This window comes from Eumetopias jubatus, unplaced genomic scaffold, assembly GCF_037043125.1.
Source record: "Eumetopias jubatus isolate StellerSeaLion01/CBP00866 unplaced genomic scaffold, mEumJub1_p1.0 scaffold_3, whole genome shotgun sequence".
NCBI lineage: Eukaryota > Metazoa > Chordata > Mammalia > Carnivora > Otariidae > Eumetopias > Eumetopias jubatus.
The window spans coordinates 120,926,956-120,939,980 of record NW_028274809.1 but is presented as its reverse complement, the minus strand read 5'-3'; the positions used below and the strand labels follow the sequence as shown (position 1 = coordinate 120,939,980).

The following is a 13,025-nucleotide window of genomic DNA, read 5'->3' as shown; positions in this document are numbered from 1 at the left end:
TTTATGGCCTGTTTTTTCATGCATGATTTGTTATATAAACTTTATTTCTCTTTGCTTTGGTGATATTTAGTCTGTATTTTTAATTATACTAAATCATAGCCTTATTTGAGGAGTCAGAGTACAGAGAAGTAATTCTAGCTCATTAATACAATTGTCTTTCTTTGGGCTTGTCAGTTTTCCTTTTTTTTTCTTCTTTTTTTTTAAACAAAGAGTTGGGGGCACCTGGGTGGTTCAGTTGGTTAAGATTCCAACTCTTGGTTTCGGGTTGGTGGTGATCTCAGGGGTGTAGGATTGAGATCCGCATCATGGAGCCTCCTCCAGATTCTCCTTCTCGCTTTGCCCCTCCCCACCTCGCAAAAAGAAAAAAGAAAGAAAAGGAAAAAGTGGGGCTGAGTGGCAGTGTCTTTAGATAGATTATTATAAGTTGTGTGGTTTCTCTGGGAGTTTATTGCATGTTGTTTATATAATGCCTTTTTGTTTTTTTCTTTAACTGAGGGGGAAGAGGGAAGGAGTGGTAAAAAGTTTCCCAGCTCCAGGTTCATACAGCCTGTGTGTCCAGAGGAAGCAGAGAGAGAGAGAGAGAGAGAGAGAGAGAGAGAGAGAGAGAGAGGGAGAGAGTCCTAAGTCCAGTCACCTGACTTGTTTTTTTGTTTGTTTTTGTTTTTTTACTTATGCCAGTTTCAGTCAGATTTTCTATCATTTGCAACTGGGAGAATCCTACAGAGACGCTCATTCAGTTTGTATCTATAAGTAGTGTTGCTTAGGGGCTTCGTTACTTAGTGTATGATCCTCCAGTTAGGCTTCTATGTCTCTATGTATGTATATTTTGCTTATATAATGGTTGTCTGCTGGTTAGATTGGAAGTTCTTTGAGGGAAAAGACTATCTTACTCCTGTTAAATACTTTCCATTCTCGTATAGATATGTAAACCTAGCCTAAATTCTTTCCTTTATATATCCTGGGTAATTTATCAGTAATTTTGAATTAATGATAGATTTAAAAAATATTGATCTTCTCCTGTGTGCTAGGTGGTATGTTTGGTGCTAAGGCTGTAATGCTGAACAGAGCACCAGCCCATCACTCACAGAGCTTCCGTTCTGGTGGGGGAGACATATTAAATAATCATACAGATGAATAATTACTGTGATAAGTACTAAGAGGGAAACACAAGGGTGTTTAAGACCAGGTAATAGGGGATCTGTCGTAGTCTTGAGTGCCATATGGAACATTTTTTTTTTTTTTTAGACATCACATTTTAAAAAACGAGTTATCTAGGAGAGGATAGTGAGAAGGAGTATTACAGTATTACATATTACAGGCAGATGGAACATTTACAAAGGCCTTGAGTCAAAACGGGGCATGACACTGTAAAGGAACAAATAGAGAATCTGTGGAATAGAGAAGTGAAATGCATGAGGACTGTGGAAGAAGTAATAGTTGGAGAGTGAAGTCAGAGCAGAATTATGCAGAGTATAATTGGTAGGACTTTATACAGGGTTAGGTGTGGGAGGTAAGGGAGAGGGCAGTATCAAAGGTTACTTCTGAGTTTCTGGCTTATGTGCCTATATGGTGAGTGCTAATGAGCCCATTCTCCAGTGGAGGGCCAAATTTTGGTGGAAATGATCTTGGGTTTGATTTTGGGTCTGTTATGGTGTCTTTGAAACAACCAGGTATGTGTTTTGTTTTATCATTCTATGAAGGATGCCACCTTCCCCCAGATAGTTTTCCTTTTGTGGCTCCTTATCTTGTAGGTATAATATAATGTGGGGAGTCTCTTCAGTCCTTATCTGCCTCCTGATAATCATTCTCCCTCTATACTGCTAGCGTCTTAATTCAAGTTCTCTTTTTTCTTTCAGACTACTCTCATGGTTTTTTTAACTGGACTCCCTCCATTCTTTCAAGCTTCCCCTTAATTCTTGTTTCACAATATATCCAGAATAAGTTTTTGAAATTACAGATCTCATCTCGTCATTGTCCTTAGAACCCTTCATTATTTTCTCTTTGTTTATAGAATAAACATCTAAATCCTTAACATTGTCCCTAGTGTCTTGTGAATTACTTGCACCCCTGCAGTCTTCCCAGCTTTTCCTCATGCTCTCTGAGGACTTTTCAGTTGACCTTCCTCAAATATCAGCTAAAATGTCACATTCTCAGGGAAGCTTTACTTTGAACGTCCTTGTTAAGCTCTTCTAAAGATATATCATGTATTTTTATTGTTTTATATATATTTGTATCACTGGCTAATTGAGACCTTTGTACTAGATTAAGATCGTGAGGGCAAGGACTGTCTGTCTATTTCTCCACAGTAACCCTCTCCCCTAGCACAGTGCCTGGCACATAGCATATAACTAGCAAATGTTTTTTGAGTGAATTCTGAACTTTCTAGTGCTTAATTTATGTACCTGTTATATGCCATGTTAGTTAACTGATAGGGAAAAACAAAGTGTTTTGTTTTTTTAATACATTATGTTTTACTGTTAGGTTTTCTTAATTTGGACTGTTTCCATGGAAACAGCAACCAAGATTGTTGGGGTTACTCTTAATACTCTGTAGGTGATATTTGCTGCTGCCATTGTTAACCAAGACACAGAAGTTTAAGTTTTCGGATAGAGGTTTCTTGAGTTTTGAGAACCAAAGTATAAAAATTTAATTTGAGGGAGAGTTGTTCAATATTCACTTTTTTCCAGTATTCTTTTGAAGGTCTTCCTTTCCATTAAAATAGTTTGCTGCAGAGCTCCAGGTGTTGGTAAGCATGAATGCTGTTCTGTTTTTGCTAGATAACTTTGTTGTTTGTTTTCATTCTACTGTCTATCACTTACTGATTTTCTTTCCTAATGAATGCTTTGTTAATAAGTATTACTAATAAACCTTTACATAGTTAGAACATAATTATATTGTCTGTAATATAAGTGAACCTCTCTTACTAGGAATCATAAGTTAGGATCGTTGGGGTGCCTGGGTGGCTCAGTCAGTTAAACGTCTGCCTTCGACTCAGGGCCTGACCCCAAGACCCTGGGATCATGACCTGAGCCTGGCTCCCTGCTCAGCAGGGTGTCTGTTTCTCCCTCTCCCTCTGCCCTTCTGCCCACTTGTGTGTGTGCTCTCTCACTCTCTGTCTCTCTCAAATAAATAAAATCTTTGGGGGAAAAAAAAGTTCATGTTGCATTGAGGATGCTGGTAGAGATAGAGGCATTTATATCCAAAACTACTTCTATAACTCAGAGCCACTGACAAGAAAAAACAGGTGGGATTCCAGATCTTGAGACATTAATTTATGAGGTAGTAGTAGATGGCCTTGGGTGACAGCATTGTTGCAATGAAGAAACATAAACTTTCCTTTTATACCTTAAAGGCCCAGGAAGAAAGCTGTAAGTATGGTTAAAACATTTCTTTATATACCCTTTTATATATGAAGGTTACATTCAGAAACTTTGTAAAAACTTTATGTCCCATGGCAAATATAAGTGAGTGTTTTCCAAGAAGCTTTTAGAGATTGATGGACAGCTCAAAAATTGAGATGCTATACAGTTTTATGTTCATTCAAATTGATTTTGATATTGAATGCAGAAGCAAAAAGTTATTTGGATTTTGTGAATTAAAGAGGAATGTTGATTTTGAAGGCCCCGTTTTATCACAGTAAAAATAAAAATGAAAATGCAAAATTGCTGGAAATTCCCTTGAGACTAAAAATATGAGGTCTCTCTAGTATTTTGGCCCTTTTATACAAATAGCAATATCTATTTTCTTCTGGAAGTTAGCCTCTACAATTACCAACAGAGGGTAAATAATTTCCCTGTGGGTCTATCATCCATTTATTTATATGAACATATATGAGTTTGGCATATTTTGGCTTGTGCAACCTCTACATATTTATTTTGTAAGTGTATGTACTTACAAAATTATAGCTCTGGAATCAGACTGCCTGATTTGAATCATGTTCACTCAGTTACTAGCTTTGGCATGATGGGCAAGTTACTTAATATTTCTTTCTTTCAGCTTCCTCATCTGAAAAATGAGGTTGCTGCTGCTGCTGATGTATCAAACTCATGAAGATTAAATCTTAATTCCCCATCTCAGTTAATACCATGCCTGACATAGAGTGAGCACTCAGTACATATCAGCTATTATAATTATCTCCTCAGTGATTCCTTTTATATTTTAAAATTGCTCTCATGAGTTAATCCCTGTTTAATTTACACTCTTTGTCTCTTCATGGTATCAGTCCTATGGCCCTTGTCTAACAACAAAAATCCTAATATTTTGTCCTCTCCCCATGGTCTTGTTCTTTTCACTTGTTCTCATTTTAGTTGCCTGGGTCTCAATTTTTTTTCTGGCTACACTGTATGTTTTTCCTTAGCTTACTGGGCATCGATATTTCAGACAGGGTGGGCCATAGGTGTTGACCGTAGCTGTTCTGTGTTTTACTTTTGAACAGTGGCGAGACTTCCTTCCTCTAAGCTCCCCCTACTCCCTGCCCAGTGCTATGCTGGAATGTTTGAGCTGGAAGAAGTTTTGCTGATTGTCTAGCCCAGTGCCTTTGTTCTTCAAAGCAGGTTAGAGCCTGAGACTACAACTCCTCCAGACGATGGGCATTTTTTGTAAATCTTGCAAGACATTTTATTTCTCCATAGAGGATAAATCACAGTATGATAGTAAATGGGTTATTAAATTTGGGCTTTAGGAAGTATCAGGAAATTCTTATATTTATGATTGAGAAACTAATCTTGAATTATAGGGAAAGTAGTTGTATTTTGGTGGGAAATATGAGGAAAGTTCACTTATAGCTCTTTTTTCTTTGATATGTCTGTGCTGGTTTTGATATGCTGACCCCTTGCCCTCTTGTTTCTCTCTTTATTATTTGAACATCCTACACTGTTGCTCAAATCCACCCCTCGTTTGATTATTCCTACTCATTACATTAGTTCAGGTTCTCATTACCATTCATCTTGACCATTGCAGGAACTTCCTGTTTTGCCTTCTTGCATTATTGCCATACCTCCTAACCTGTACCAAATCTGCTGCCATAGTCCTCTCCCCAACATGCGGACCTATTCACATCATTTCCCTCCAGCAATAATCTATCTAATGATAGAGAGTTTTACTATTGATAACGGAAAAAACAGGAAGGCTGACAGGAAGCCTGATCGTTTTTGAGGGGAAAATGCAACACTCTCATGCCAGCAGGTTAAACTTTACAAAGAGGCATCTATCCATGTCTTATGATAATGGGAGTATGAGAAAATCTCCTTGTTAAGTCAGCTCCACTCAGATATCCTTCTTTGGCAGTATCTTAAATTAATTAAATATTTGTTCCTTTAATATTTCATTTTGTCTTCTGTATATAACAAATGTCCTTAGAACAAGGTAGTATATTAATTTTCATAGATCGTATACAAACCAGTTTATTGAGATTTATTACCTTAGATTTTGTTTAAAAAAGAAAAGGCAGGTAAGGGTAGAGAATAATATTGAAATAGAGAAAGGGAAGGACAGGGATGAGAGAAAAGATTAAGAAAATAAATTCATGACATAGCATTCATCTGAGGACTGGCCCCACCTCTAAGTTTAACGTCCCTCCAGCAGGTCCTTTCCTTTTTACCATATTTTCTGTTAGAATTTGTTTTTAGAGTAAAGTTCATCTAGCTAACTAATGAATCTGTAAACTCTGTGAACTGGATACTTCAGTACTCATGTAGATTAAAAGTCGCCCTCACAATAATTATATAAGTCATATTTAGTTGAAAATATTTATTTTTGTGTAGTGGATTTCTGACCTGCTTTAAGATTGTTCTCTAAGCCAAAGGATTTCCTTTTATGGGCATTTACCGTGTGCCTCTATCTGCTTTTCAAATTCCAGTGAAATGAATTAAAATGAAGAGAATGTACATTGAAAACATTTTATCTGCCAAGAGCCACAAATTAAAATGAATTTTTCTTTTGTTATTATTTCCAATTTTGATCAAATTTGTTCTCTTAAAAACTGTTGTTAAATATACAGGTTGAAAATGGAGATGTAAATGTGTTCAATTAATAGAATTGTGTATTAGGTACTTAATTTTATTTGCCTAGTTCCCAGCCTAGCACGTACTGGACATTCAGTAAGTATTCATGGGGTGCAATTTAATATATTAAAGATGAATGTAATTAATGTAATTAAAAATTACATTAAAGGCCACAGTATAATATCTATGGCCGTGAAATTCTAAATCCATTCAGAAGCAATATCCTGAGATAATATTTTGAAAAGCTGAATAAACTTCTCAAAAGCCATAAATTTCCTTGTTTTCTGTATGTTCGTGGAATTATTTAACTCAGTAAAATAGGCAGCCACCATTTTAACACCTCTGCGTTTGAAAAACTGGCTCTCATGCTTAACTGAAGCTCTCAGTAATTTTATGTGTGTATTTTATTATTAAGAGTAGTTACACAGGCAAAATAACAGGTATCCCCACTTTTCAAAAGTTTGTGTTCTGCCACTTTGCTTTTTCAGAGGATCTACAGTAGTATCTGTTTTCACTAATTGAAAGAAATCCAAAGAGGATTTTTGCTTTTACAAAAAAACAAAAAAACCCAAAAGCAAAAACAGCATTCAGTGTTTGTTTTGCAGTGAACAGAGGCAGCGCACATCCGGGTTGGCCAGAGTGGCCAGAGCGGCCCCACAGCCCTTCCTGGAGAGCTGCACTCAGCATCTTGCCATCAAGCTGCCACAGCTTTGAACTGTGTCTGTGAGCATCTGTGCTTTGTCTCTGTTTATTTTGTGCATCTGTTGGCAGGATGTGTCCTAAGGTATCAGAAAAGCTTAAGAGAGGTTATTTTTGGGGTCTGGGAATGCTCAAAATTTTTTCCATATAAATTAATGGTGATTGCTTCTTTGCTTTATGTCATTTCAACTTAGCAATAGATTTCATTGGAATGCTCTGCTCTCAGATAGTGGGGGAAATCTGTATTTGAAGAGGATTTGTGGGGAGGGAGCAAATTATGGGTCATTGGATCTCTGGGATGGGCACTAAATGAATGGTCCAAGAATAGTAATAGTAGGGGGTTGCAGTTACACCTGAGATGTAAAGAGGCTGAAAAGTTAGTTGGTCGAGTATAGAGGACTATAGGGGCAGAGAATAACTGGGCTTACTTGTTTTGAGTTGATCAAACACTGTTAGATTATTAAGCTCTTCATTGGGATGGAGAGGGTCAAAATAGGACCCTTTGGTCCTTGGGACTTCTTCACAGGCTAATAAGCCCTTTTCATGCAAAAAGATTAGATACAACTGAATGAACTCTTTTTGTACTCTTATTTATGTGTGTTAACCTTATAAATAAAAGTTACTTTAACAGCAAAAATGAATTTTTTTGGGACTAGTGGAGAATTTTAATTTAGGACATGCAAGGTTTGGCAGAACAATAGGCAAGTCCCACAAAGGAGAGGAATGTCATTTTATGGAGAAGGAGGAGGAAGTTGGGAGGGGTTGTTTTGAACAAAAGTCCCTTGGAGAAAAGCAAGAGTTCAGGGTGATGATGGTTTCTCATTGGATGAGTTGTCAGGGGCAGCTGATTCCTTGTAGGAGGTGCAATGTCCATCTTTTCCTGTTGGGGCCTGTAATTGGTTGAGTCTTTCCTGTTCAGGATTCTTCTGTTGTAGTCTGTAATTGACGGTTCTTCCTGTAATTGATGGTTGAGTGGTATGGCTCCTACTTCTAGCCTCTGCACTCTATTTAGTGAACTTTCCCTTTATTAATTTCCACAGGTGTTTGGCCGAATTCTGGGCCTCCACAGTTATTTATCCTGGGAGGCATGGAAGGGTAGATCCTGTTCAGATTCACATGCCTGGCTTCATTGGGGTGGTAGTCTCTGAGTGAGTGCATTTACGGAGATGGGGAGCTTCCTGTAACAGAAGTTGCTGTTTTATTTGATCCCCTTCCTCTGGAATTCTTTGGTCTAACCAGTCCCATTTAACACCTCCTTGGGATATGTTACCGAAATCCTCCATTTTTAAGAAAGTTTAATCTAGACATTTATATTTAGCATATGGAAAGAAATAATAACGCCAAAGAGATCCTGAAGATCTTTATACTCCATCCGTGTCATGCTTCCACCTTTGAATTGTAGGAAACCTTCGAACTTGCTAAGAAGCTGGGGAACTGTCCTCACGTGCCCCGTCCCTGTGTAGGTCCTGTTTTTCTTCCTTTCCCTTCTTCATTTATCAGTTTCACACACTAGTCTGTTCATTTGGAGAGTATGTATTGCTTCTTAAGTAAACAGATGAACTTGATTTTTATTATACAAGTTGTACATGGCCATTTTAGAAAACTTTGCAAATCTAGGTAAACATAAGAAGAAAATAGTCACCTGTGATCCCCATCCCAGTTAGTACTGCTTTTAATGTTCTGTATGTTATGTTTTAAGTTAAAGGACAAATATATTAAGTCTAATATAGCCATTTTTTTATTTGACCAGTTTGCCAATGATTTATAATTCATTGATGTAAATTAGAATAATATATGGCTTTAAAATTTTTAAGTCAATATTTTTAAATGATAAGCATACTTATCCCCAGCCCCTGCCAAAAAAATAAAGGCAATTGCCTGGGCGATGATAGTTAGAAGATGATAGTGTTTAAGGGAAAATATTTTTAAAATCAATAATTAACTTATATTAACTCCTTTTCTATCAGAAGTTAATATACTCGGTAATATCTTTTTCATTCCTCCTTCAACTTCGAAATTTGGTGTTAGAAGTTTGGGGCATTTGTAAATTATATGGTATAAAGACTGACTCATCTAACTGCCCTTTTCAATTATTAAGTGCACTACAGCTAATATTTGCTATTTACATTTGAGTAGTTAATAGCATTTCATCTACTTTAAAAATAGTATACATATACTTAATGTAATTTTACTAAGCCTGACTATAAGTTGTTATATGGTGAAATAATATTTTACATATTGTGCATTTCACTCCCCCACATACGTCATACATACGTCGCAACACAACGCTTTTCATGTGTATTATTGTGTATCTCCAACCACTGCAGAAATATAGCTAGAAGGACGTAGTCATCATTCAGAATATTAAATAAGCATATGGTGCTGAGCTGTTTATACCATATGTTAAGATGTACTTAATAACAAGAAATGTAAATATAAGGTAATTGGTAACTTATAATTGCTTAATTGTTTATGTGAATTCATTTAAATTTAAAGGGAAGTATAATTTTTAAATTTCTATATTTAAGTAAAAAAACATGGGAATTAAGGATATTTTTCATATTCCCTAAACTAGGTTTCCTACTGGTCAAAACACTTTAGGCATTCTTAAAAGTGAAGAAGCATTTCTAAAGTGTTATGATGAACTCTGAATGTATTAGTACATCGAGAGAAATAAAGTAAAAAACTTTAAGTCCACTCTCTTAATAAATAAATTTGAGAAAAGCAACAGTACAAGATGTTGGAGTAGAAAATGACTATGTCAAATAGTAGCATATATGTGTGTGTGTGTGTGTGTGTGTGTGTGTGTATTAATGATTTTAAATTTTAAGGTTTTTTTTCAACAAGACCATTAGATTTTTGTGGAGGTGTTACTTAGGACTAGGATATAGGAACCAATAAGAATTGTGAAATCTCTTCTTTCTTAAATTGTCTCTAGCTAAAGGTCTCTTAATATTAATGATAAAACCATTGAAATATCTAATGGTAATTATTGCCACTTTTCAAAAGCTTCTCATAATATTTATCTTAAATTAGAAGCCCCAACAGGACAAAAAAAAAATCACAAAATTTAAGAACATGTTCAAGAACTGTCAGTCTTTGAGAAATTGAACAAGAATCTACATCCCATATTTAAGAATAGGTACTCGACAAAAAATGGTCCAGAAGTAACCCTATTCTACAGTATGATTTGATTTTTTTCATTTCCCAATAATTCCTCTCCCTATATTGTATCTGAAAATGGTAAATCTCATAGTAAAATTCTTCTTCTTTTTTTTTCTTTAAAGTTTTTATTTATTGATTAGAGAGAGCATGAGCAGGAGGGGTAGAGAGAGAACCAACCATTCTTGAGTAAACAAATCCAGTTGAGTTTTTACGTTGGCAAGGCTATAATGCAGCTCTGGTAACTCAGCTGTGCTGGGTCACTCTTGAGATCGGCTGGAATCCTGACCAATCTTAGTACTTTTTGCTCCATCGGGTACTCTCATTTAGAGTTCATTTTTAAGGAAGCCACCTTGAACAGTGAAATACCAGACATGAAAAAGACTGGCGAGCACCATAACCATTTGTGTCCAATTTACTTCATGGAAGCCACACACCTTGTGGTTTTTTTCCCAAGCCTCACCAAGCCCAGCTCCTGACTCGAGGTTCCTAACAAGTTTGGATATGTGAATGCCCAGCCTAGAGCAGATTAGCAGCGACAAACTACAAGTGTGCGTGCGTGTGTGTGTGTGTGTGTGTGTGTGTGTGTGTATTGTATCTGTGACAGGGATAGAGAGAGAGAGAAACATTCTCTGGTTCTAGTTATAGGGTGCTGAGAGTCTAGAAGTGCCATTAGGTGGCAAACATTAAGGGAGGTGACAGAAAAACTAACAAATTGACTCAACTGTAATGCTTTATGTGGAAGAATCCCATGGATATATATATATATATAATAATTTTTAGATAAAAACTTATGGTTAATATTTTCTATTTAAGAAGATAAGTATGTAACAGGGAAGAAGCCTAGGAAATTGGTGGGAAGAGTAATGGGAGTATAATGTTGGGGGTGCAGAGGGACAGTGTAGGGAGAAAAAGGAAGGAGAGACTCAGGAAGATATTATCAGAGGAGAGTGACAAACCAGCAGTCCCTGGAAACAGAGTGGTATGAGGTCTGTGTTCAGGGAGTGGTTTGAAGCAGCGTCTGGCTAGAATACAGGGTTTGGAGCCTTAGAGGTGGGAATAAGAGTCAGAGTATCTTTTAAGATACTTGGCCTTTCTTCTATTAACAGATTTCCCCCCCTGGGGGGAAATGATAGAATCATAGTTGTTTGTCATGAGATCACCTTTTGTGATGGGGAGGTGAAACGAGAGATGGGAGGTAATCAAGAAGTAACAGGAACCTGATTTAGAACAGAGGCAGTGGGAATAAAAATTCTAGAGCTAGAATCCAGATTTGGTGAGGCAAGTGAAAGCGGAGGACTTATTCATTCTTGAGATTGTTATTAACCACGTGTTGTGTCAGGCATGCTACAAGATGCTGGGCCTATGACTAATGTAAGACATGCTGCCTGGCTTTTAAGGGATGCCCAGTAGGGAAGACACATCTAAGCAAGTGATTGCACACTACAGCAGTGAAGGGCATAATGAAATAATAATAAAATGGTGGCTCACGGGACAGAATGAGTGATTTTGTTTGGCTGGATGAGAAACAGCTTTGTAGCAGAGGGTTCACTTGAGCTGGCCATTAAATGGACAGGGGATCTGCAGACCAACAAGGTAGGAGATGACATTCCAAGCAGAGGGACTAGCATGCTGCGGTCAGGAAGTTGTAAGTAGTTCAGCATAGCCAAAGGGTGGAATGTGTAGAATTGTGTCAGGAAATGAAACTGGAGGAGCCAGATCTGGAAGGTTTAAGTGCCAGGTTGAAGAATTTGGCTTTCCTTTTGTAGAAGCAATTGGGGGCTGCAGAAGAATGTGAAGAAAATAATATCACTGTTTTGGGGTTGCTAGTGTTGTACGGGGTAGCTAAGACAGGAGGAGCATGCCTGGAAACCCTTTTGAGTGATGGCTAAAAGAACAGGTGCAACAAATAACTGCAGTCTAATTTGGGAGTAGTAGTGGAATGGATGGAGGGTAGAGGACACACAAGTAACATGTTCTGGAGGGGGAGTCGGTGGGAACTTGTTGACTGGGTGTTGAAAAATGAGGAAGAGAGTGAGAAAGAAACAGGATTCTCTGGTTCTAGTTACAGGGTGCTGGGAGACTAGAAGTGCCATTAGGAAGTGCTGTAATAGGATTATTTAGAAGGAAATAATGACATGGTTTTTGAACATAAGTGTGAGTCAGATATATGGGAACTGGGACAATTATGTAATACCTATTGGGAGAAAAATAAAGGTAGATCTGTTCTCATATACTGACCGGAACAGTGTGATAATCGTTTTATTAAAAACTATACAAATAAAGAAAATAGAGGCACATCTTTATGGAAGAACAGAGTAGTGGAAGAATTTTTGAAGGAACGAATGTATTCAGTTACATGAAAATGGACAACTTTTCTATGTCGGGACACACAGGCACACAGGATGCCTGGGAAAAAATTATAATCGATAAAGAGCTTTGATCCTCAATATATTAAGTTCATGTCAAGAAAAACACTATAATTCAATAGAAAAAAAATGGGCCAAGGATATAGAGGTGCTCACAAGAGAAATAAGTATAATAATCATATAAAGTGAGAGTCAAAGAGATGCAAACTGAAGGAAAAATTAGATATTACACTGGTATTTTCAATGGTCAGATTTATAAATAATAAAAAGAATAAAATCAACCAGGATTAGAACAGTTTGGGAGATGTTAGCATGCTTACACATTGCTGGTAGGAGTCAGAATTTTGGAAGTAAAGCAGAAGCTGGAACTGAGAAGTGACCGTGAGATTTGGCAGTTAGACCCTTCTGGCCACAACAAAACCAGTCTTGGGCTGATGGAGATGGAAACCCTTTGGGTAAAGAATTGGAGACTGCACTGATGGTCTTACATGTCAGAAATATTGAAATGAAGGTGGGGGAAAGGGTAATAATTGTAGACAAATCTTTTGTTTTTATTTTTAAAGCTGTCAAGACATGAACTTCATGTGGAGGGGAAGGAGAGGTTGAGGAAAAACAGGAAACATGACAGAGATTGCCAAAGGTATGAGACACTGAGCCCAGGTCGGGGGTGGGGAATTCACCTTCAGACAGGGAATTGGGAGATCTGTTGCAAGAAGAAAGGAATTAAGGATGTATGTGAATACAATAATCTTGAACATGTGGAGGTGAAAAGTGTTTTGTTAAAGGGGGGGGG

At 37.2% G+C, this 13,025-nt stretch overlaps 1 protein-coding gene across 4 annotated transcripts in view; it reads left to right on the top strand.

Moving 5' to 3' along the window:
* LNX2 (ligand of numb-protein X 2) overlaps positions 1 to 13,025 on the top strand; it is a 79,510-nt gene that overhangs the window by 23,622 nt on the left and 42,863 nt on the right. For 2 of the 4 annotated variants that reach the window (XM_028104714.2, XM_028104716.2), the window contains exon 2: positions 12,796 to 12,872. The exons of the other annotated variants lie outside the window; for them this stretch is intronic. The gene's annotated coding sequence lies outside the window, so the exon portion shown is untranslated. The remainder of the gene's footprint in view (positions 1 to 12,795; positions 12,873 to 13,025) is intronic. 4 annotated transcript variants of the gene reach the window in all.